Raw genomic sequence first — 26,282 nt, 5'->3', positions numbered from 1 at the left:
GCCTCCACGCGTGAATTGCGCGAAATCCATTTTGTTCATTGGACTACTACAGTTCGGACTCAATGTCACGGTTCTAAATCTAATCTCGCAAAATGCAATGCAAGACCGATAAATCACCAAAGAGTCCAAATCCGGCAAATCATTTTTGGAAAACTGATTTTTAAAAAGAAGTGCCAAACATGGACTGCTTTGCCAGATACAGAGTCGCTACCTAAATATTTTATTTTGGAGGAATTTAGGAAATCCTGACTCGTGCCTAAGGCCACGTGTCCGTCATCGCCAAAGTTGCCTCGGCTCGGGAACATAGGTACGAGAGGGGAAGGTCATGCAATGAGCACCCCCACTTGTCCGATCAAAGATCGGTCTTTACTAACATGATATCTTGTTTTTGAAAACACATGCATTCTTATTCCGGTTATTAGCCTAGAATTACTATGTGATGCGCACAACACACAAGTATAGACTTAATCGCCTAAGTTGGAACAAAACATCTCATGTTTGTTTGTTTGAAAATGGTTTGAAGGTGCTACTCACAAGTAGGCTAAAACGTGGATTTGCTACCCTCAAGTGGGCTTAGAAAAACATGATTTTGCCACTCTCAAGTGGGCTTAAAACTCGTATTTCGATGAATTGTTCTAATTCGAGTAATCCAACCTTCACCCACAGGCATTCAAGCAGTTGAACACATAAGCAAATAGCCTCATGGCAAGCATGCTATCATGGCAACACTCAAACTCATGCAAGATGCTAAAGCATAAAAGCTTACCTAGTACTCTGAGCCAAAGAAAGAAGCTAATTAGAAATCATGCATGAATCCTAACCATGCTGAGATGCCTAATACAACGCATGCAAGAATACAACCAAGATAGGCTCGGCTATTCTAAAATGGCATGTGAAATGCAACAATTGATACATGTATTCAACTTGGTATTGAAATACAATGCAGTTAGTATGATGCGCCGAGCCCGGTGCATGCAAGACAAATGAATGGATGCACACATGCAAACATAAAGATGCTAATCGAAATAAGCCCTAAAACTAACCATCAAAAACTGGTAAATAAAAAGGAGAAAGAAATGGGGTTGGAAGACATGCATCACACACAAGCACACTTATTACAAAATTATGCCCTCTCGTCGGAGGGTCCGAATGAAAGCTAAACTATTCTAAGCTGAGCTACTTAACTAATCTAACAATCTAATTAGACTAATTATTACACAACCAAATTGAATAACTAGCTACAACTAATTATTACAACAATTAACTAATTAAACAAAATCAATTAAGTTACAAATTCAAGCTAATTAACAAATAATGCTTTAAACTAAGCTGCTCCAGCTCTGGTTGAAAGAGAAGAGTATGCATGCTCGGTTGCCGTCCCGAAAAGATCTCCAAATGCTCTTTTGAGGCTCTGTCTGCAGGGTGTCCTTGAGAATTAGCTGCAGGATCTCACCAAAACAGTGCTGAGGAGTGCACCAGTGGCTTGCCGGCCATGAGGAGCTGCTGTCGACCCTCCTGCAGGCCAGAGATGCACATTGCCGACCATCAACAATGCACTGCCAGCCAACAAAAAGAAGGGTGCCGACCACTTGTGTGTTGTGACACCAAGCTGCAGTAGAGCACAAAATAGAGGAAATGGAGGGTCTCCCAAGGGTATGTACGCATTATGCCACTCCATATCACTTTCAAACATCAATGGAATAGGCATCATTGGATCCAACACCATCAATCGCACATCTCGATGCGTGATGGCCAAAGATCCAACATGTGCAAATTTCAATAAATGTATAACAAATAAGACACCAAGACCATCTCCTTATCATGAGGAATCAAAGGAAATGGAGACCAAGGGAGACTGGCTCATTTAATCACTTTAAGGATGAAATGAACCAATCTTCCTCACGTTCAATACGACGTCCGATTGAACGCAATGCAGAACATGCAAACAACATGACATGCAAACAACATGCTAATCATGGCATGAGGTGCACTACTCTAACATGCAAGCCTTCATGCACAACATGTTAAGGGGCCAAGAGTACCAATGCTAGTGAGGAAGATAACACTAGAAGCATGCATCACAATGCTCAAACATCCAAACCAACTTAAAACAGAGTTACACTATGCCCAAAACAATGGCAAAACATGCCAAGGTAGAAGTTCAAAAGGCTATACAAACATGCATGCATATTAGCCCAAGCTTAAGGCACAAAACACAACTCTCCAAAGGCCTTAAAAGAGTGAAGCATGGAGTATAGTGGCATGTTTTCCAGCACTAAAATGGCATGCAAAATGACTTGGAATCATGCAAACAACCCATGCAATGCATGTTGAAAGGCTCAAACATCAAAGCTAGTGAAGTGTATTACATTAGGGGCATACAAGACAATGCTCGAATGGCCAAACCAACCCCAAACAGTCCCTATGCAGGCCAAAACAGTAGCAAAAATGAACTTAGATGATAGCTTGAAAGGCAAGAAAATGAGGCTCATGCAATGGCTCACAAATAGGGCATAAAGGTACAACTCTCAAGAGCACTTAAAGAGTGGAAAACATGGAAGTGAAACAACCCTATATGCTCTGAAATATCATTCTAAATGATGCCAAAACATGCAAATACATCAAGTTAAGCATGCAAGACTCCTTAAAACTCAAGGCTAATCAAAGCTTTTACACTACAAGCATGCATGACAAGCATCATTGGACCAAGAAGCCTCAAAACAGAGTTAGAATAGCCCAAAATATGAATAAAATCATGCTGGAGCATAGCTAAAATATGCTAGAATAATGAGCCAAAACATCATGCATACGAGGCTAGTAAGCAAGATTTGCACTACAAGTACATGAGCCACTCAAGAGACAACCAAACTAGCCCAAAACAGAGTTATGGAAGACCTAAAAACTCACAAAAATAAGCTCACAACATGCCTCAAGAGTATAGAGATACATGTTCATTTGATAGGCCAATAGCTCAAGCAAACAAAACAAAAAGAGAGGGGATCACCCCCTCTGATTTGAGGCCTCAAAACCATATGCTTACCACTAAAAACCCACTGGATTTCAGTGGCTAAAAGGCCAAACAAAGACTAACTCAAAGGCCTTAAGACATGGCACAAAACAAGGCCAAACAAGGCACATAAGAGGATAGAACACCCTCAACACCAAAGAGGCCTTAAACAACCATCTAAAGCACTTAAAAATAGAACTTTTTTCAATTGAAAGCAAGGCCTAAAACAATATGCAAGGATGGCCAAAGTGGTATACAAACAAAAGCTTAAATGGGGAAAACGCTCACCCTTGAAACACAACTTTGAAACCAGCAATCTCTGAGGCCAAAAACCAACTTTCAGAGCTCAAACAACACTCCCAAGAACCTCAACTCAAAGATGGTGGTGTATCACTATGTGTTGTAGTGCAAAAGTGAGAGGAAAATGCACTTTTAAGGCACAAAACAAACACAATATAGAGAGAGAGAATGAGAAATATAGAGAGAGAGAATTATGTCTTCTCCAAAAATGCTAAATCTCTGTAACGGAGGAGGAGCCTCTCCTTATATAGAAGAATGCAATGCAAAGCTTGTTAAACAAGCTTGAAAAGAGCTTCATGGAAGAGTGAAAATCAGCGGGCTCAAAAGATCTGGCATGAAATCTGCTGAGACAAAGTGTTATGCCAACCATCAGTGGTGGCCGGCAGGCTTCATCAATGGCAGGCAGGGACAAAACCATGGCCGGCAGGGCCAAAATGTGGTCGGCAGTGCTTCACAAGAAGCATGCAGAAAGGACCAACACATGGCCCAAGAATGGGGCAGAAAGGATACAGGGTTTGGAAAGCTCAAACCTGTGACGTTCTGCCGTGAAAGTCGAGTACTCAACGAGCAATTGAACTTGTGGCTGGATGTACTTGCAAGCACAACCAAGTCTTCAGGACAGTCAAAAATGGGGTGTCTACAGTTGCCCTTTTTTGACAGAATTCGAAAGTCACAAAGTGACGGGAGTGAATGTCAAAGCCCAGAGACGACCCATTTTTTACAAGGCCGAAGACTCAGGCAAACATTCAATATAACCAAACAGAGATGTGCCCGCAGGCTGGGGCAAGATACAAAGGTCATGCATGATGCCGAACATAACTTATGATTATGCAAAGAAAGCTGTAATGAAGCATTTATGCAAAACAAATATAACAATTTAAGCAAACTGACAAGTTACAGAAATCTCACATGTTTCAACAGAAAGGATGTAAGAGAATTATATAATTCTCGCTACGTTTCACGCGGAGAATACAATACCGTCAGGTTCGTCTGGTCGCGCCAGCTTCAAACGAACTGTACATACAATATCGTGCCTACACAAAAAGAAACTTTGGCAGATACAATATAGTATAAACACATGTAGGTAGAACGTGCATAACAATGCAAGTGAAAATGTTGCATGACAATGCGAATGAAACAGGCGCATAACAATGCGAGTGAAAAGGTGCATAACAATGCAAGTATAACGTGTGTGACAACGCAAGTAACGAGGGTGCATAACAATGCAAGTAACGTGCGTGAAAGCGCAAGATAGATGTGGTGCATGACAATGCGAGTAACGTACGTGACAGCGCAGGTTAAAGAGGCGCAAAACAATGCAAGTAACGTGCGTAACAGCGCAGGTTAAAGAGGTGCAAAATAATGCAAGTAACGTGCGTGACAGCGCCAGTTAAAGAGGTGCATAACAATGCAGGTATAGTATGTGACAGTGCAAGATAGATGTGGGCATGACAATGCGAGTAATGTGCGTGACAGCGCAAGTTAAAGATGTGCAAAACAATGCAAGTAACGTGCGTGACAACGCAAGTTAAAGAGGTGCATAACAATGCAAGTATAGTGCCTGACAGCGTAAGATAGATGCGGTGCCTGAAAATACGAGTAACGTGCGTGACAGCGCAAGATAGATGTGCAAAACAATGCAAGTAACGTGCATGACAGCGCAAGTTAAAAAAGGTGCAAAATAATGCAAGTAACGTGCGTGACAGCGCAGGTTAAAGAGGTGCAAAACAATGCAAGTAACGTGTGTGACAGCGCAAGATAGATGTGGTGCATGACAATGCAAGTATAGTGCGTGACAGCGCAAGATAGATGTGGTGCATGACAATACGAGTAACGTGCGTGACAGCGCAGGTTAAAGAGGTGCATAACAATGCAAGTAACGTGCGTGACAGCACAAGTTAAAGAGGTGCATAACAATGCAAGTATAGTGCATGACAGCGCAAGATAGATGTGGTGCATGACAATGCGAGTAATGTGCGTGACAGCGCAGGTTAAAGAGGTACATAACAATACAAGTAATGTGTGTGACAATGCAAGTTAAAGAAGTGCATAACAATGCAAGTATAGTGCATGACAGGGCAAGATAGATGTGCTGCATGACAATGCGAGTAACGTGCGTGACAGCGCAGGTTAAAGAGGTGCATAACAATGCAAGTAACGTGCGTGACAGCGCAAGTTAAAGAGGTGCAAAATAATGCAAGTATAGTGCGTGACAGCGCAAGATAGATGTGCAAAACAATGCAAGTATAGTGCGTGACAGCGCAAGATAGATTGAGGTGCATAACAATGCGAGTATAGTGCGTGACAGCGCAGGTTAAAGAGGTGCAAAACAATATAAGTAACGTGCGTGACAGCGCAAGTTAAAGAGGTGCATAACAATGCAAGTATAGAATGGATGTTTAATACAACAAGCAAATGCTAGGTGACAACAAAAGCATGCTCCTTGAAAACAACTTCCGGTTTACCTCCCGGAAGATTTATGATGGGTTTAAAGGATACACCTTGTACGTGTTGATGGGCGATGACCACCGTACATTGAAGACATGATTCCGGGCTTCCACGGGGGCATTTTGAATCAAATTTTGAACACTCCTCAGAATTGTTGGAACCCAAGGGCATATACCAAGGTAAAAGAGGCAGGGAAAGCTGTTGAAGGCTTGCCAGCCATCACGGGAACCTGCCGGCCCCCTGCCGGCCATCATTGGCCACTGCCGGCCATCAACAAAGGGGTGCCGACCATCGATGAAGGGTGTGCCGACCACAGCTGGCAGATTTGGCCATTTTGGTCTTTTTGGCCGTGGGTCTTCATAAACACCTAAAATTACTTCATTTGCTCAAAAATCCTTGCATAGAAAACATTTTCCTTGTCCTCTAGGTGTGTCTTCTCTCTAGATCCGCGCGTTCTACACATTTCCCAACACCCTAAACAACCTTGAATCGTTAAAACCTCTTTGTTCTCTTCGATTTGAACCGATCAGAATTTGAATCTGAGGTGTCTTTTGTCATTTCCACCATTCAAGGATCATTTCCCCCGGACTTCTCTCGAGGTTAGTTCACTTCTCCCGGGTTTTCAACTTTATTTGAATTTTTCTCTCTCCTAGGGTTTGGTTTGTTCAAAACTTCACCATTTTGCTCATTTTTGCTCACTTTTGCGTCTATTTCAGATAGTTTATGATATTCTGCATGATATGGGGTTCCCCGTGCTCCCTCCAGTGGAGCTTGTCGCGGACTTTGTGGCCGAGCCGGGGGTTGAGCCTCAGCCTTTATCGTCTAGTATCCGCCTTTTTGACCCCGCAAGGTATCACCCGAAGACTCATATTATACCAATGGCGAGAGGCATCCATGCCTTTACTGATTTCGATGAGGACGCGCTAGACAACCTCTTGCTGAGGGAGCCGATGTTTCATTTGTCAGCCATTGCTGTGGAGGTACCAACTCTACTTTCCTGCAACTTTACTTTTAATTATTTATATTTTTTGCACTGTTTTGATCTGCTTGCATCGTATGCTTTGATCTGACTGTATTTCATACATCGTTGCTCCGCATTTAACTGTATTTCACACATCATTGCCCTGTATGTACTCTATACGACTGTACCTCAGGCATTACATACCCTGAATTCAATTGTATCTTCAATACATCACTACTCTAAATGCAACTGTATTTTCAATACGTCACTGCTCTGAATTCAATTGTATTTTCAATACATCACTGATTTGATTTTGACATATGCACTGCCAACAGGACGGATCCCGTTCCTTCAGAGGTTATGGTGCAACGACAGCTCGGGATTTGTATGATGTACTTCCCACGAGGGTCCGCCAGATCATCGACGGGACCGACTTTGGCCTATTCTGCTCTAGCTTGACACGGGTTATAGCGACTCGCCCTCTCCTAGGGGCTCTTGTGGAGAGGTGGTGGGACACCATCAACTCTTTCCACTTCTCCACGATGGGAGAGATGACGATGACTCCTTGCGACTTCACCATGATCACTGGCATGGGCGTAGGTGACAATCCGATTCCTTTTGATCCCGACATGGGAGAGTGGGTGGCCGCGTGGGATACATTACTTGGAGCGCGTCCACCGACACTTCGAGCGGGCATGGTTAGATATACCTGGTTCGATGAGCATTACAGAGGGGAGGATCCCGAGACTGATGAGGAGGTGGAGCAGTACGCTAGGGGCTTCCTCCTGTTCCTTTTTAGTACCACCTTGTTTTCGAACAAGTGGAATACCGTGGGTTTATACTTCTTGAGCGCTCTGGTGGTGCTCCAGCGGGTCCATTTCTATGATTGGGGCGCAGCTGGCCTTACCACTCTCTATGGATACATGAGCACGACCTCTCGGATGTGCGGGAGCTTAATTGGTGGCTACTGGCGAGCTTGGGAGGTACACAGCTTAGTTTTCCCTTTTCATTATTTTGCTTAGCATTTCTTGCTTTTTCTTTGTTCAACACTTGTACTTTCTGCATTTTCTGTATCTGCTCTTGAACTGTATGCTTTCTGCTTTGCATTTTCTGTACACCATACATACTGCACGCTACATACCATACACTGCACACACAAAATCTAATATCTGCTCTAGACCTGCACTCTTTATGCATTGTACTGCATTCTGCTTTCTACTTTCTGCATGTTCTATACTTTGTTCATACACTGTACTTATCACATCTTTCTCACAGTTGTGGGTGTACGCATACTTCCCGACACTTGCTCCAGAGCCTGTGGAGGAGACCCCAGCGACAGTCCCATTTTCTGATGTATACGACAGCCAGCTCCGTCGTAGGACCCGAGAGAGCTTCATGTTCTTCTGGCAGTTTTTCGATTCGGTCACGGTGCGCGAGGTAATTATGCAACGAGATTATTTCGATTAACTCGATGCACCCACATTAGTTATTTGACGACTGATCATCATGTTCGTTCTCTTTTCTCAGATCACGTGGTAGCCATAGGATGTGATTCCGTCAGGACTCTGAGATCAGTACCATACTACCCGGACTATCTCTCGTTGCCACATCCTCTTCGAGGGCCCGATCTGTCGCGCCTGGTTTTTGAGTGAGCGCTTCGTACGCCAGACCTTGGGATTGCCTGTTCTATTTGTACCAACGACACCTCCACCATCGATGAGGGAGACACACAGGCTGTCCATCGACCAGGTGATCCAGTTCATGATAGGACTGGAGACAGATTACTTTCGCGCAGAGGGCGACTACGCGACCTTTATTCAAACGCATCTAATGCCACCTTTGTCCGGTGTCCGAAGAGGAGAGGGAGTGTGATACCCCTGTTCCGTAGTATGCTAATTGGTCCTTAAATTGAGTATGATTATGTGTTTAGCATGATTTTATGTGCCATTATGTGAATATATGCGATTTTGAAGTTTTATCTGTTCACCATAGGAATATCTGTTCGAATAATCTGCTTTGGAAATTAAATTGAGGGCCCTATCGGCCACAGAACTCGAAATTGTTTACATCATTGTGATTGGCATAATTTTTAGAACCTACGATGAAATTTAATTAGAAATTGATTCTAGTTAGATTAAACTGATTATATTGGTGAATTGAGTACTCAATTATTTTATGTTGAAATAATATGTGAGTGGGGCTATTATAAGCCTTATTAAAACCAATTCCTTCCCTTTACATTGATTTTGGCTGATCAACTCTAAGAGAAAAAGAGGAGGGTTGGCTATTAGAGAGAGGGAAGGGAGAAAAATCTAAGTTTTGCTCTTGATCTTTGAATGCCTTGAAGATAATACAAGAATTGCCATGGATTGTGAAGATTAAACTCCTTGGTGAGTAGTTCATGTAAATTTTAACTATCATTTTGTGAATTCAAGTTTGAAAGAGGGTCTAGAGCATGGAATTGTTTGATCATAAGGAAATTGAGTTGAATTTGTTATAATAGAGACCCATATATGCATGCATGCGAATTAATTGTGAATTGAGCTTCATTGGGTTGTGATTTGGGGTTTGCATTATGTTGGTATAATTATATTTGAGAATTGAGCCATAACATGCATGATTTGTTGATTGAAAACCGAATTGGAGCTCAAGAACATATTCTGGGTTTTCCAAAATTTTGAGGTCCGCTCGAGCCGGAGAACCTCTGCTCGAGTGTAAATTTCGTGCTCCCAGCACTTTTTACAGAGTTGGATGTCCGCTCGAACGAGATATTTCACGCTCGAGCGAGGAGCTTTTGTAGACAGGCATTCTGCTTGAGCGCCCTAAATAGTGTAATTTTGAGGTAACCAGTACTTTTGCATTCCTCTTGGGTTCGCTCGAGCGGGGAAGTCCACGCTCGAGCGGGGACCCTGTTTCTTGAAATTTTGTTCATGCATTCTGTGTTTCGTTTTCCATTCTCTTTCACTTGTGATCAATCTTAGGCATATGTTAAGCATTGTAAATGAGTTAATGAGATAAGAATAAAGCCTAAAGAGGAATATGTGAATTAAGGAACGGCTTGAATTGTTAGTGACCCTTTTGTGTTCATGAAATGTGTAGGGTCAAGCTCCAGGGCAAATCCACAAGCCGATCACTGTGAGTAATATCGATATTTGAAAGCTTGTCAATGTCCAATTGTTTATTTCCCTTATAAGCCTTATGAGTTGCTAATTGGGATTGTGAACAAAAATTTGACATGATAGAAATGAATGGACCGAAGGTCGTTTTGATAGAAATGAATGGACCGAAGGTCGTTTTGATAGAAATGAATGGACCGAAGGTCGTTTTGACATGAATAAGTGGGCCGAAGGCCGTTTTGACATAAACGAATGGACTTAAGGTCGTTTTGACACAAATGTATGGGCCGAAGGCCGTTTTGACGTAAATGAATGGGCCGAAGGCCGTTCTGACATTAATGAATGGGCCGAAGGCCGTTTTGACATGAATGGAAATCTGATTGGGCCAAAGGCCAGTATGTTTGGAACTACAGTCATTTGATCTAAATTTTGTATAAGTGTATATATGTTAAGCAGAAATATGCATTGGGCCCAAGGTCGTTCGGAGCATGTTGTTCTTCATATTGCTTATGTAACTTATGTATTTGATATTATTCACTGGGCTATCGCTCACGCTCATTCATGTGTTTGTAGGTGAGCCGAGGGAAGTCCAAACCCAACCCCAGTGAAGTCTACCAGGAACAACATGAGTTTTGGAGAGTCAGCCTTGTGTCTCACGTACGAGACCCATCCTTGCCATTCTGTTATGTATTTTTTTTTTTCTTGTTGGCAAGGACTTTGTGTACATCTATATATAGTTTTGATATGGGTTGACTCAGTTTGGATGATCCTGTCTGTAAAGGATTTTGTGATACTGTACTTATTGTGGGTTATTAACGCATATGTGCATGGTTTGTTTTGAGTGCATATAGGCACGGCTCTATGGACAATGTTTTAAATTTTTTTGCTTCTGTTTGGCCCCTTTACTCTCATGAGTTATGTCTGTTAAGGTTTGAGGCCGTAGGTAATCTCAGGATTACTGGCTGGTTATGTCCTTAACCCATAGGGGCGGGTTCGGGTCATGACATAGTGGTATCAGAGCACGAGTTAATAACTCACACACTTGTCCAAAAAGAGCAATAAGCATCTAGATAAGATCTAGGATGCATTCATGTAATAAATATGACTTTGGAAGCATTGATTTTATGCTTAAATGTTTTGATATGAACAATTATAAGTTATAAGTTGTGAATTACTTGCATTGCAAATTACCTGAATATGTATGCTCTTTGTTACATGCATACTTGGGTATATCCTATATAAAATATAATGCAAGTTTAATCAGATGGTGAGAACAAGAGGAGATGAAATAGAAGAATCCTCAACTGCCAGAATGGACAGAATGGAAAGACTGATACAGGAAATGGCAGAAGCTTTGAGACAGTAACAAGAGTGGCAACAGCAGTGGTAGCAACCACATCCGCCACCTCCACCTCCGGCACCACTCGTGCCAAACAATCAAAATGATGATCGGATAATAGCTCTCACCAAGGAATTCAAGAAAATGAAACCACCACAGTTCCACGGGGGATTAGATCCGTTGAAAGCCGAAGCGTGGGTCCTCGGCATTGAGAAATTATTTGAAGTGTTCCCCTGTTCAGAGACTCAGAAAGTGCTTCTAGCCACTTTTATGCTAGAAGATGAAGCAAGAAGATGGTGGATGTTGATGCGAGAAAATCATAAAGATGTGGATTGGGTAAAATTTCTGGAGATCTTTTATGACAAGTACTTCCCGCAATGTGTTCGGGATAGGAAAGTAGCCGAGTTCATGGAACTCAAGCAAGATAGTATGACTGTAGCGGAGTATGAGGCCAAATTCACTGAGTTGGCCAGGTTTGCACCACATGTAATTGACACTGATTATAAGAAGGGAAGCCATTTTGAGGGTGGGCTCCGAAGTGACATCCTAGAGAGAGTGAATGTCCTGAAGTTGGAAACCTACATTGGGGTGCTTGATAGAGCCATCATATCAGAGGCCAACATAGCTAGACAAGCTAAACCAGTAACGGAATGGAAAGGCAATAAAAGACAAGGCTTCTTTTCGAAGAAGAAATTTCTGAAAAAGCAAAACACGGGCTCCTCAAATACTTCAAATTCTTCCCGAGACATAGCTCCTATGTGCAACATTTGTAGCAAAAGGCACCCTGGAGTCTATTACCGTGCATCAGGAGCCTGTTTCAGGTGTGGGAAACAAGGGCATATAGCCTGAGAGTGTAATCAGAATGGTGGAAAGATAGCTGCTAGTTCCACTGCATCGATCCCAAAGCCGAGAAATACTTTGAGATCTGCCACTACTAGGGATACAGTGAGACAGGGGAGAGTTTTTGTGCTTGTTCCGGGCGATACACGGAATGCCAATGCCGTTGTCTCAGGTACTATTTCAATATGTAATCAGGATGCCTTTGTATTAATTGATTCTGGATCAACACACTCATTTGTGACATATACATTTGCATCTAGACTGAATAGACCCCTAGAGTTATTGCCATATTTGTTATGTATGTCTGCTCCATCGGGGGAATCTGTGTTATGTGAATATATATATCGGTTTTGTGACATGCATATTGAGAATGCTACCCTATATGTAGATTTGTTGCCCTTGAACTTTAGACATTTCGATGTAATTTTGGGCATGGATTGGTTGACCAAGTATTGTGCCACCATAGACTGTGTGACAAAAAGGGTTGTATTTAACCCACCAGAACAGAAAGAGATTGCGTTTGTGGGTAATGGGGTAGTGCCTCCACCTTATTTGATATCTGCAATGAAAGCATGTAAACTGATCAGGAAAGGGTGCTAGGGTAATTTGTGCTATGTGTTGTCTGAACAATCTGAGAATGTTAGATTGAATAATATTCCTATTGTTAGAGAATCTCCGGATGTGTTTCCAAATGAATTACCAGGGGAATTGGTAGACAGGGAGATAGAGTTTACTATTGAGATTGTGCCAGGCACCCAGCCTATTTCTACAACTCCCTACATAATGGCTACCGCCGAGATGAAAGAATTGAAAGAACAGTTGAAAGACCTGCTTGACAAGGGATTTATCCGGCCTAGCACTTCGCCTTGGGGTGCACCAGTGTTATTTGTGAAAAAAAAGGATGGTACCTTGCGCCTGTGCATTGATTACCGGGAATTGAACAAGGTAACGATAAAGAACAAATATCCCTTACCCCGTATTGATGACTTATTTGACCAATTGCAGGGATCACAGGTGTTTTCTAAGATTGATTTGAGATCCGGGTATCATCAGCTGAAAGTTAAGGCAGAGGATGTTGAGAAAACCGTATTCAGAACGAGGCATGGTCATTTTGAGTTTCTTGTCATGCCGTTTGGAGTGACTAATGCTCCGGCAGCATTTATGGACTTAATGAATAGAATTTTTAAAACCTACCTTGATGAGTTTGTTGTAGTCTTCATCGATGATATTTGGATATACTCTAAAGATAGACTTGAACATGAACATCACTTGAGAACTGTTTTACAAATACTTCGGGAAAGGAAATTATTTGCTAAACTAAAGAAATGTGAGTTTTGGTTGGATGAAGTTGTTTTCTTAGGACATGTGATCAACATGGAGGGAATTTCTATAGACCCGTAGGAAATCGAGGCAATTGTGAATTGGCTCACAGCAACTAATGTGACAAAAGTCCGTAGCTTCATGGGCTTAGCTGGGTACTACAGGAGGTTTGTGAAGGATTTTTCAAAATTAGCTATGCCTCTTACCCAATTGACACGTAAAGGGCAACCATTTGAGTGGAACGAAGAAATGGAATTAGCCTTTCATGAATTGAAGACGAGATTGACTACTGCACCAATTTTGACATTACCTTCAGGTACGAAAAATTTCGAAATTTTCAGTGATGCATCTTATAAGGGTTTGGGTTGTGTGTTAATGCAGAACAGAAAGGTTATTGCTTACGCCTCTCGACAGTTGAGGCCACATGAGAAGAATTATCGAACACATGACCTAGAATTGGCCGCAGTTGTTTTTGCTTTGAAAATCTGGCGGCATTATTTGTATGGGGCAAAGTGTGAAGTCTACACGGATCATAAGAGCCTGAAATACTTATTCACGCAGAAAGAGTTGAATATGCGTCAAAGAAGATGGATAGAACTGATAAAAGACTACGATCTAGAGATTCAGTATCACCTCGGGAAAGCTAATACAGTGGCTAATGCTTTGAGCAGAAAATCAACAGGGAGTATGGCTTGTTTGCTTACTGAACAAATGGAGATTTTGCATGACTTTGAGAAGTCTGAAATTGAAGTAGTAGTAGATGAACAGGGCGGATTGATAGCCGCTATTATAGCCGAGCCGGCAATTGTTGATGAAATCAAGCAGAAACAGAAAGAGGGTGAGTTCCTTAGAAAGGTGATTGTGAGTTTGAGACAAGTCCAAAAGTAGAATTTAGCATTGGAAATGAAATGTTGAAATTCCGAAACCGAATATGTGTCCCTGACATCCCGAAACTAAAGAAAAGGGTCTTAGATGAAGCCCACAGATCCGTATTTGCTATGCATCTGGGCAACAACAAAATGTACCGAGATTTGAAACAGACCTATTGGTGGCCTAAAATGAAGAAAGAGATTGCAGAATATGTGTCCAAGTGCCTTTAGTGTCAGCAAGTTAAGGCTAAACATCAGAAACCAGGCGGTCTACTTCAACCTCTCCCTATTCCTGAATGGAAGTGGGAACATGTGACTATGGATTTCGTTGTTGGCCTACCTCAGACTTCTCGAGGTATGGATTCTGTTTGGGTTGTGGTTGATAGACTGACTAAATCTGCACATTTTCTGCCTGTCAAAACTACATTTACTGCTTACAGATTGGCTACCATTTATGTTGATGAGATTGTCCGTTTACACAGAGTTCCAGTGTCCATTGTATCGGATAAAGATCCGAAATTTGTGTCTAGATTGTGGAAGAGTTTGCAGGAAGCTATGGGAACAGAATTAAGATTCAGTACTGCATTTCACCCACAGACAGACGGGCAATCAGAATGAACGATACAAACTCTGGAAGATATGCTTCGCATGTGTGCTTTGGATTTTCAGGGGAGTTGGGAAGATTATCTGCCGCTTGTAGAATTTGCTTATAATAACAGCTTCCACTCCAGCATCAGTATGGCACCATACGAGGCTTTGTATGGTAGGAGGTGTAGATCACCTATCTGTTGGACAGAGGTCGGGGATAGAGCTTTGCTTGGGCCAGAAATTGTACAAGACACTTCTGAGAAAATCAAGACCATTCGTCAAAGGCTCAAAACAGCTCAGGACCGACAAAAGAATTATACAGACGTTCGAAGAATACCTCTTGAGTATGAGGTTGGTGACCATGTGTTCATCCGTGTTTCTCCGATGAAAGGCCAAATCAGATTTGGAAAGAAGGGCAAGTTGTCCCCCCGTTACATTGGGCCGTTCCAGATTTTGGAAAGACTTGGTCTAGTTGCCTACAGAGTTGCTTTGCCACTGGGATTCGAGCAAATCCATAATGTGCTTCATGTTTCGATGTTGAGGGGTTACCTCCGAGACCCGTTACACGTGATTGATTATCACCTGGTTGTTATTGATGAAAATATGGAATATGCTGAATGATCGGAATGAATTGTTGATCGGCAAGTGAAACAATTGAGAAGCAAGTCAATTCCAATGATGAAAGTGGAATGGAAAGAACATTATGGGATGGATGTTACATGGGAAAAAGAGGAGGAAATGCGTCTATGCTATCCCTATTTGTTTCCCGACGAAGGTAAATTAAGTTTGGAGGACCAAACTTCCTAAAAGGGGGGAAGACTGTGATACCCCTGTTCCGTAGTATGCTAATTGGTCCTTAAATTGAGTATGATTATGTGTTTAGCATGATTTTATGTGCCATTATGTGAATATATGTGATTTTGAAGTTTTATCTGTTCACCGCAAGAATATCTGTTCGAATAATCTGCTTTGGAAATTAAATTGAGGGCCCTATCGGCCACAGAACCCGAAATTGTTCACGTCATTGTGATTGGCATAATTTTTAGAACCTACGGTGAAATTTAATTAGAAATTGATTCTGGTCAGATTAAACTGATTATATTGGTGAATTGAGTACTCAATTATTTTATGTTGAAATAATATGTGAGTGGGGCTATTATAAGCCTTATTAAAACCAATTCCTTCCCTTTACATTGATTTTGGCTGATCAACTCTAAGAGAAAAAGAGGAGGGTTGGCTATTAGAGAGAGGGAAGGGAGAAAAATCTAAGTTTTGCTATTGATCTTTGAATGCCTTGAGGATAACACAAGAATTGCCATAGATTGTGAAGATTAAACTCCTTGGTGAGTAGTTCATGTAAATTTTAACTATCATTTTGTGAATTCAAGTTTGAAAGAGAGTCTAGAGCATGGAATTGTTTGATCATAAGGAAATTGAGTTGAATTTGTTATAATAGAGACCCATATATGCATGCATGCGAATTAATTGTGAATTGAGCTTCATTGGGTTGTGATTTGGGGTTTGCATCATGTTGGTATAATTATATTTGAGAATTGAGCCATAACATGCATGATTTGTTGATTGAAAACCGAATTGGAGCTCAAGAACATATTCTGGGTTTTCCAGAATTTTGAGGTCCCCTCGAGCGGGAGAACCTCCGCTCGAGTGTAAATTTCGTGCTCCCAGCACTTTTTGCAGAGTTGGATGTCCGCTCGAGCGAGATATTTCACGCTCGAGCGAGGAGCTTTTGTAGACAGGCATTCCGCTCGAGCGCCCTAAATAACGCTCGAGCATAATTTTGAGGTAACCAGTACTTTTGCATTCCTCTTGGGTCCGCTCGAGCGGGGACCCTGTTTCTTGAAATTTTGTTCATGCGTTCTGTGTTTCGTTTTCCGTTCTCTTTTACTTGTGATCACTCTTAAGCATATGTTAAGCATTGTAAATGAGTTAATGAGATAAGAATAAAGCCTAAAGAGGAATATGTGAATTAAGGAACGGATTAAATTGTTAGTGACCCTTTTGTGTTCATGAAATGTGTAGGGTCAAGCTCCAGGGCAAATTCACAAGCCGATCATTGTGAGTAATATCGATGTTTGAAAGCTTGTCAATGTCCAATTGTTTATTTCCCTTATAAGCCTTATGAGTTGCTAATTGGGATTGTGGACAAAAGTTTGACATGATAGAAATGAATGGACCAAAGGTTGTTTTGATAGAAATGAATGGACCGAAGGTCGTTTTGACATGAATGAGTGGGCCGAAGGCCGTTTTGACATAAACCAATGGACTTAAGGTCGTTTTGACACGAATGTATGGGCCGAAGGCCGTTTTGATGTAAATGAATGGCCCGAAGGCTATTCTGACATAAATGAATGGGCCGAAGGCCGTTTTGACATGAATGGAAATCTAATTGGGCCAAAGGCAGTATGTTTAGAACTACAGTCATTTGATCTGAATTTTGTATAAGTGTATATATGTTAAGCAGAAATATGCATTGGGCCCAAGGCCGTTCGGAGCATGTTGTTCTTCATATTGCTTATGTAACTTATGTATTCGATATTATTCACGGGGCTATCGCTCACGCTCATTCATGTGTTTGTAGGTGAGCCGAGGGAAGTCCAAACCCAGCCCCAGTGAAGTCTGCCAGGAACAACATGAGTTTTGGAGAGTCAGCCTTGTGTCTCACGTACCAGACTCATCCTTGCCATTTTGTTATGTATTTTTTTTTTCTTGTTGGCAAGGACTTTGTGTACGTCTGTATATAGTTTTGATATGGGTTGACTCAGTTTGGATGATCCTGTCTGTAAAGGATTTTGTGATACTGTACTTGTTGTGGGTTATTAACACATATGTGCATGGTTTGTTTTGAGTGCATATAGGCACGGCTCTATGGATAAAGTTTTAAATTTTTTTGCTTCTGTTTGGCCCCTTTACTCTGATGAGTTATGTCTGTTAAGGTTTGAGGCCATAGGTAATCTCAGGATTACTGGCCAGTTATGTCCTTAACCCATAGGGGCGGGTTCGGGTCATGACAGGGAGCGAGGGCTCTAGTTGCGAGAGGGAGAAGCGGAGCGACCAGATCCCGTAGGAGGAGAGGTCCTGAGGGAAGACAGGGGACTGGATGGCCAGAGCTGCCTACTACTATGACATGCCGAGGACGGGTTGGAGAGACTTATCAGATTCCCATCGCTCTTCCTCCAGTTAGTCACGAGCTCATCGGAGTTCGAGACTCGACCCCGATATATGCCATACTTTTCATTTCGCGCATTCATTTCATTTCAATTGATATCCCTTAGATTACTAATTATCTCAACACTTTTGCAGGCTTCCATACAGTACACCGGGCAGGCTCTGGAGCTGTCGGCTTCGGTGATGGGGATGCTGCAGATAAGCATGGACCTGCTTAGTATTTACAGTATTCCGGTAAGTTCATTCAAACTGCACTTCATGCCACAAAGTCTTTTCTTAACACAAAATCATTTACACAGTTCCACACTGCACTGATTTGATACATTGCTCCCATACACCGCTCACGGTACACATACACTGCAAATCATTGACCGCTCATAGCACATTATTGTTTGCATCTGATATATTTTATTACTAATGTATTTTGGCGAACTGTCCTTTTTTAGATTCCTTTCCTGATGTCAGGCCCATCAGATGCCCCAGCAGGAAAAGGGGCGGGTCCTTCAGCGCCTCCCTGAGCAGTAAGGGAAGCGGGACGAGGGACTCCAGCGCACAGCCGTAGCGAAGTTAGGCGCACTCATGCCGGGAGTAGTTCACGGGGGCCTGTCCCACATGATGATAAGTCTGACGAGGAGGCAGTGAGCCCGCAGTCAGAGCCGTCTTAGAATGGAGATGAGGCTGGGATGGTTCGGGTTCAAAGTCGGGTGCTGACGGTGATGATGTTCCAGAGTCCTCTCAGTCGAGGAAGAGGGCAAGGAGGACCTCTCAACCTTGAGGCGACCGACGCCGATTCAGAAGCTCCATTTTTTGCTTTATTTCTCTTTTTACTAGTAGTTTTATCACCTTGTACTGCATCAGGCAGGTTTTATTTTCTTCAATACTATGTACTTTTGCAAAAGAAGATATGATGGAATGAAACAGCTCTTTTTGTTGAAAAAGTGTTACATTTGTACATTCTATGCATCGCATTGCATCGCATCACTTTTCACAACAATGTAAATGAGATTGAACTTTGTTTTGAAAACGAAACACTCGAATTGCATTAATCAGGTAGTGAACCGACTAACAACAAAATAACTCGATAAGCAAAACAAAGCGCTAACAAGTTTACAACTCGATAAGCAAATTACGACAACTCGATAAATGAAAGGAAGATGATCACAACTCGATACAAAAATGAAAACTAATACGTCTTAAACAAGACACAACAGAGTCCATCAGGACAAAAACAAGACCTTAAAAGACACGAAGTACAGGGCTCCATTCAACAAAACAACTGGACTTTCACCAAGAAGGTCAGTGAGCATGAGGGAGAGGCTGCCGGCCACATGGGAAATCCTGCCGGCCATTGGTGTGCCACTACCGGCCACTGATGAGCCACTGCCGACCATCAGTGAGCAAGTGCCGGCCATCGATGGCAGACTCTCTGAAACGTTGACATCTGTCCTTCACTCACTGCCTTATCTTCTATATGAGTTCCAGCTTCGGGATTTCCTCATTCTAGGTCAGTTTTTGCACCAAAATGGAAGCATTTCTTATCCAAAATCTCACAAATTGGATTGCCAACTTGGATGGCTTGAAAAAGCTGAATTTCCGGGGCTTCAGCATAAATGCACTATTCACTTTGAGTCGCACCCCGCTGCGTTTTCCATTCCACCATGTCGCGGCAAGGTTTTGGAATCCGGTGACACACATCTTTAGCTTTAGTGGGCAAGAGATGTGTCCTACTTTCGAGAATTTCCAAGCTTTAATGGAATTTGAGTGTGATGAAGAAATCCTGCCTCAGCTCCGATTCAGCCACGTCCAAGCCTTAGGATGGATGTGCGGCCTTACTTTGCATGACGCTCGGTCATTGATTCACGACAGAGAGCTGGACATTCCGAGCTTGATTCGTCAATTTTTTGATGCCGGTGACCATGGCGATCATCATTGGCAGGACTATCGGTGACACGCACTTTGCTTGTGCATGTTGTCTCATTTCTTACTTGCCCCAGGCTCCGGTGGGTTTAGCACTCGTTTGATTGAGGTTGCCGAGGGATTAAGAGAGGGTAAGAGCTGCATCGCCATGACGCTAGCTGAGACACTGATGGGCTTGGATGCTTTTCATCGCCGGGAGACAACTAGATTTGCGGGGAGTCCACTACTACTGCAGGTAATGTTTTCCACCCCATCTCACATATATTGCTCACATCACTCGGCCCTCAGGCTCGATTTTTCTCTCAAAATCCTTTTCTTACTTTTCTCTCAACGTACACCTCTCTATTCTTTAATCTCTCATTTTTTATCCCTCTCCAAGTGTGGTTGATGGATAAATTGAAGATTGTGGACTCATGCCCAGCATATTCATCCCGCAGCTATTTCTTCTGACAACGTCTAGTTGATGCCCCGGATGAGGGATGGTGGTACAACTGGATATGCAGTTTGTCCGCTACAGACATTGCTTGGCGCTGTCCTTGGCTCAATTTACCAGCGATGAGCTACAGCATGACTCGCCAACCCGGGATTCAGTTGATCGGCCTGACACATTGTGTCCTTTATTTCCCATTTCGATTTTGGCACCAGTTTGGACATGATCAAACTTGCCCGGAGGGGGGGATAGAGTATCCTGTTGTATTTCTGGTTCGAGGCGCACAGCTAGCTCGGTATGTCACATCATGGAGGACGAGAGAGCTTCTGGCCCCCGCTTCCACTTTCAGCTGCACCCTCTCTGATGAGTGCATAGATTGGCTCAATGAAGAGGCACAGGTAAGGCCCACCTTGGCATCAGAGGCTTCTACAAGCTCTGGGAGGGGACGTAGGAACACCTGAGTATACCCCGAATTTATTTGCTTTAATCAATACTTTCAAGTTTTCTTTATGAATGTAATAAAAAAACAACTTCAATTTGAATTCAAGAATAGGAGAACTATGTATTGAAATCAATGTAATTGAAGGTTGTGGGTACTGAAAATTTTCCGTTTGGTCCAAAAATGGTCTAAGTTATAAAAGATTAATTTGAGCGAAATCAACTTTTATTAAAACTTTCCAAAACCATTTTCGATATGGATCAAAACTAGACACGCCTGAGATTTATCCTTGAGATGTACAACCCCGAATCCTAGCAACTGGAAAGTTGCCCCTAGTCTGAATAGCACTGCACTGGAGATCACAACCGAGCTCTTGAATGCAGAATAGACAAAGATGACCAAACATGATCACATGGACAAAGTTGATCGGGGAAGTGTTTATGGCTGGACTTCAGTATGAAGTTACCTATGTATCCCAAAGATAGGAATCAAGCCTTACGTAGTTCGGCTTTGGTTCACTCGTGTATTAACTCTCTCCTTTTGCGCTCTAACTTTTGCCAAGGCCGCCCTTCTGGGTTTTCAACCTTGCGAGCTCAGTTTTTATAATTTCAAATATTTCATGCTCTAACTTTTGCCTAGGTCGGCCTTTCGGGTTTTCAGCCTAGCAAGCCACTCAGGGAAAGTATTTCTTTAACTTGTCCATGTTGATTGGTTAGGAGAACTCTAGGCCATCTAGGTCCATCAGAACGACAGCTCCACCCAACCAAATAGACTTGATTATGTAAGGACCAATCCAATTAGGTCTGAACTTGCCCCTAGGGTCGTGGATGGGAGCTCGGTTGTCTTTGAGCACCAAATCTCCTTCTTTCAAATTCCTGGACATAACCATCTTATTGAAAGCCCTGGCAATTCGTCGTTGATAACCCTGAACTTGGTACAGTGCTTTCAGCCTTCTTTCATCAAAGAGCACGAGTTCTTCGAACCTCCTTTGCTGCCAATCTGCCTTGGCTATCTCACACTCAACCAGTACTCGTAATGACGGGACCTCAATTTCGATAGGCAAAACGGCCTCCATCCCATAGACCAAGGAAGATGGAGTTGCCCCAGTAGAAGTTCGAATTGAAGTCCGGTAGCCCCACAGAGCAAACGGTAGCTTGTCTGGCCAGTCTCGGTAGGTTTCCACCATCTTCTGCAGAATACGTTTGATGTTCTTGTTGGCGGCCTCAACTGCTCCATTGGTTTGTGGCCGATATGTAGATGACTTATGAAAAACCACTTTGTACTTTTCCAACAAGTCGGTCACTTCCTTCTTGAAGTGGGAACCATTATCTAAAATGATCTCGTTCAGGACCCCATTGCGACAGATGATGTTATTCCTGATGAACTTTGCAACGTGCGATGCCTTCAACACCGCATAAGATTGGGCCTCAACCTACTTTGTAAAATAGTCTATTGCAACCAGAATGAACTCATGCCCATTGGATCCCTTTGGAGTGACAACCCTGATCACATCAATCTTCCAGACTGAAAATGGCCATGGCGAAGTCATGTTGTACAGCTTCGACGGCAGAATGTTCATGTGGTTTGCATAGATCTGACATTTGTGGCATCGCCGAACAAAGCCAATACAATCCTCCTCCATAGTGGACCAGTAGTAACCTTGTCTAAGGATCTTTCGAGCTAGCATCACCCCGTTCATATGCACTCCGCACTCTCCTCCATGGATGGCCTCCATTAGGCGCTTGGACTCTTCGGCATCAACACACAGTTTATGCATCCCGAGATGACCTCTCTTATACAGTTTTTCCCTGTAGACGATGAACTGAGCAGCCATTCTTCGAATTGCCTTTTTATCCTTGGTGTTTGCCCCTGGTAGATACACCTCTTTTTCTAAGAAGTTCCAGACATCGTAATACCAGGGATTCTCATCTTGTACTTCATCTATGGCAGCAATCAGCTCGTATGCCGGCGCAAATTACTGTTTGATGATGATCGGACGCATCCGGACTCCGAAAGGGATGTCTATCATAGAAGATAGAGTTGCTAATGAATCTGCAAACCTATTGTTCTCTCTTAACAGATGAGCGAAATTCAGTTTCTCAAACTGAGGAATCAGCATGTCCAAGGTCTGGTGGTAGATTCTCATCTTTTCTTCTTTGACTTTTCAATCTCCTTTAGCTTGAGATACAACATGGTTCGAGTCCCCGATGACGTCCAATCGTTTTGCCCCTAGATCCAGAGCTGCTTCTAGTTCCACAATACACGCCTCATACTCTACCTCATTGTTCGAGACTTTGAACCGGAGTTTGAATGCTAGGGGTATGCAAGAATTGTCGGGCGCTATCAGCAACACCCCTATCCCATACCCGTATTGGTTTGACGCTCCGTCAAAGTACATCGTCCAAAACTCTTCTCTGACATGCAGAATGGCCTCGTCTAGGAACAGGTACTCAACTGCTTCATCCCCTTCCATTGGGTGATCGGCTAGGAACTCTGCTACCGCTCTCCCCTTCACTGACTTGCGCGTTACATACTTCAGATCAAATTCGGAAAGCAGAAGCAACCAACGGGCTAGCCTACCTGTAAGTGCCGATTTCTCGAAGAGATATTTGATGGGATCTAATCTCGAAACCAGTATTACAGAGTGAGCTAACAGGTAGTGCCGCAACTTCTTGGTAGCCCATACAAAGGCCAGACAAGCCTTCTCCGGCAGAGTGTAGCAGATCTCATAATCTAGCATCTTCTTGCTCGGGTAGTAGATAGCTCTCTCCACCTTGTCCTCAGACTCTTGTGCAAGCATGCAGTCCATGGTAGTTTCAGTCACTGAAAGGTACAGAATCAACGATTTTCCCGGCTCAGACGGTGACAACACGGGTGGGTTCTGTATATATTGCTTGATCTGTTCAAAAGCAGCTTGGCATCGGCCGTCCCATTAGAATTTCTTTCCTTTCTTCAGGAGACCAAAGAGTGGTTCACAAGTCAAGGTTAATTTAGCAATAAATCATCTTATGAATTGCACTTTACCCAAAAAGCCTTGCACCTCCTTTTCAGTCCTCGGTGGTGGCATTTCTAAGATGGCCTTAATTTTGGAAAGGTCGATTTCGATACCACTTTGTGTAATCAAGAACCCAAGCATTTTCCCTGCTGTAACACCAAACGTACATTTCTGAGGATTCAGCCACAACCAAAATTCTCTGATTCGTTGAAAGAATTTTTGCAAGGCGGTGTAGTGGCCCTCTCTTTCTTTGGACTTGACAATCATGTCGTCCACGTACACCTCAACCTCTTTGTGGATCATGTCGTGCAATATTGTGGTTGCGGCCCGTTGATATGTAACTCCAGCATTCTTCAGCCCAAATGGCATCACCCTATAACAATAGGTTCCCCACGGGGTGATAAAAGCAGTCTTCTCTCAGTCTTTGGGTGCCATTACAATCTGATTGTAGCCTAAAAAGCCAACCACGAATGAGAGCAACGCATGCCCAGCAGTGAAGTCCACTAATTCATCGATATGTGGCAGAGGAAAGTCGTCCTTCGGACTGGCTTTGTTCAAATCCCTGAAGTCCACACATACCCAAATTCTGTCGTCCTTCTTCGGCACCGGAACTATGTTGGCCAACCAAGTTAGGTATTCAGATACCAGCAGGAACCCTGCGTCAATTTGCTTGGTGACCTCTTCTTTGATCTTGATAGCCCAGTCTGGGCGGATCCTTCTGAGCTTCTGTTTAACAGGAAGGGCCACAGGGTCAAGAGGGATCCGGTGCTGTACAATCTCAGGATCGATTCTAGGCATGTCTTCGTAGGACCACACGAAAACATCTTTGAAATCTTTTAATAAAGCGACTAAGCACTCGCTCTCCTCTGAAGACAACGTGGACCCGATCTGGACCAGCCGCAGGTCCTTCTCAGTACTAACATTAATTTGGGTGATTTCATTAACCAAGAGTTTAGCAAATCTCTCATACTCTTGATCTAGCAAATATTTCAAAACCAGAGAAATTTCTTCCTCGTCGTTTACATCGAAATTTTGAAAGTCCTAATTAATACAATAAATCAAAGGCACAGAAAAGTACTCAAAGGCCACAGCCATTTCATTCTCATTAATCACTTCGAAGTCGCCTGATTCCTCTGTTACAACAGACTCAAAGGAAAAAGAAAAAGACGACCTAGACAGGACTATGGCATCTGGGTTGTCACCCCTAGGAATACCAGGCTCAGACTCAGATAAGCTGGAACCTGATTCCAACTCTACAGACTCGGTGGAATCAGATTTTGGCTCACTACCTGACCCGGTGCTGCTCGATAAGAATCCCTCCTCGTACTGCTAGACGAGGGAGAGTGCGATGGACGCATCCAAAATGTTTGAAGGTGGGCCCGCAGCCGTTTCATTCCTGATCATAGACACTGAGAGGTCATCCCCCAAGCACTCATGTACGATCGGAGGATTTGAAAGTAGACAAGCCAGTGCTACCCCCATTTCAATCTCGGTGCTCTCAGAATCCACTTCCTTACGCTACTCAACCTCAGCTGATGGGTCTGTCTGCTCTTCAGCAACATCATCCCCGGACAACTGCAAGTCGAAGAAGATCTCAAATCCCAGCAGGCGCCTCTTCTCTACGTTTAGCCATGGCTCTGGGAAGCTGCAGAATGGAAAGTCTTCCCCCTCCCGGAAAAAGCGTCCGTTCAGGGTGCCCTGGATAGGTCGATGCATCAACTCATAATGCTTCCCAGTCTGCTTGGCTCTGGCTCTTCCGGCCATCTCTTTGCCTTTCCTCACCCAGTCCTCTTTGGTAGGCAGATAACCTAAACCAAAGGAATGCGGGTTCTGCGGCACCTCGGCCGATTCAGTAATGCCCTTCCGGCCACTTTTTCCTAGTCCCATCCTAGGGATGTGTTGGAGCTTGTTCATGAGGTACACTGACTGCGGGCTGTATACAACCCCTCATCAACAGCCAAAATATTCTGTACGACCCGGGCCTCGGCTAGGGTAAATGCTGATAGGCACACATCCTTCGTGCCATGCTCAATTTCCAAAATCAGTATAGGCACCTCTGGTGGCGGATGGATTGACGAATTTCCAAAAACTATAGCCACCCCCTTCCCGTGGGAGTATTTCAACATTTGATGCAGGGTGGAAGAGATTGTCTTTACCTGGTACAGCCACGGCCGCCCCAAGAGTAGATTAAAGGTTGCGGGAACGTCCAAGACATGAAAGTCAATATCCTGCTGTCTTGGACCAACCTGAGTCTGGATTTGCACAGGCCCCATCACCTCTCTACTTGTATTGTCGTATGCCCTTATCACCTGGGCAGTTGGCACAAAACCCGCGGGCTTTAACCCAATTGCATATGCCGTCCTCAACGGGCACACGTTAATGACGGATCCCGTGTCGACAAGAACTACCGGTATCCATTTGTCTTTACACTCCACAGAGATGTAGAGTGGTTTGTTGTGGTTTGCGCCCTCGGGCGACAGTTCCTTGTCGGTGAAGGTCAACGTCAAGGAAGCTCCTCCCGGAAAAA

The sequence above is a fragment of the Camellia sinensis genome, chromosome 12 (assembly GCF_055761805.1).
Source record: "Camellia sinensis isolate YWXY chromosome 12, ASM5576180v1, whole genome shotgun sequence".
Lineage (NCBI taxonomy): Eukaryota > Viridiplantae > Streptophyta > Magnoliopsida > Ericales > Theaceae > Camellia > Camellia sinensis.
Note: the sequence above shows the minus strand (reverse complement) of the source record.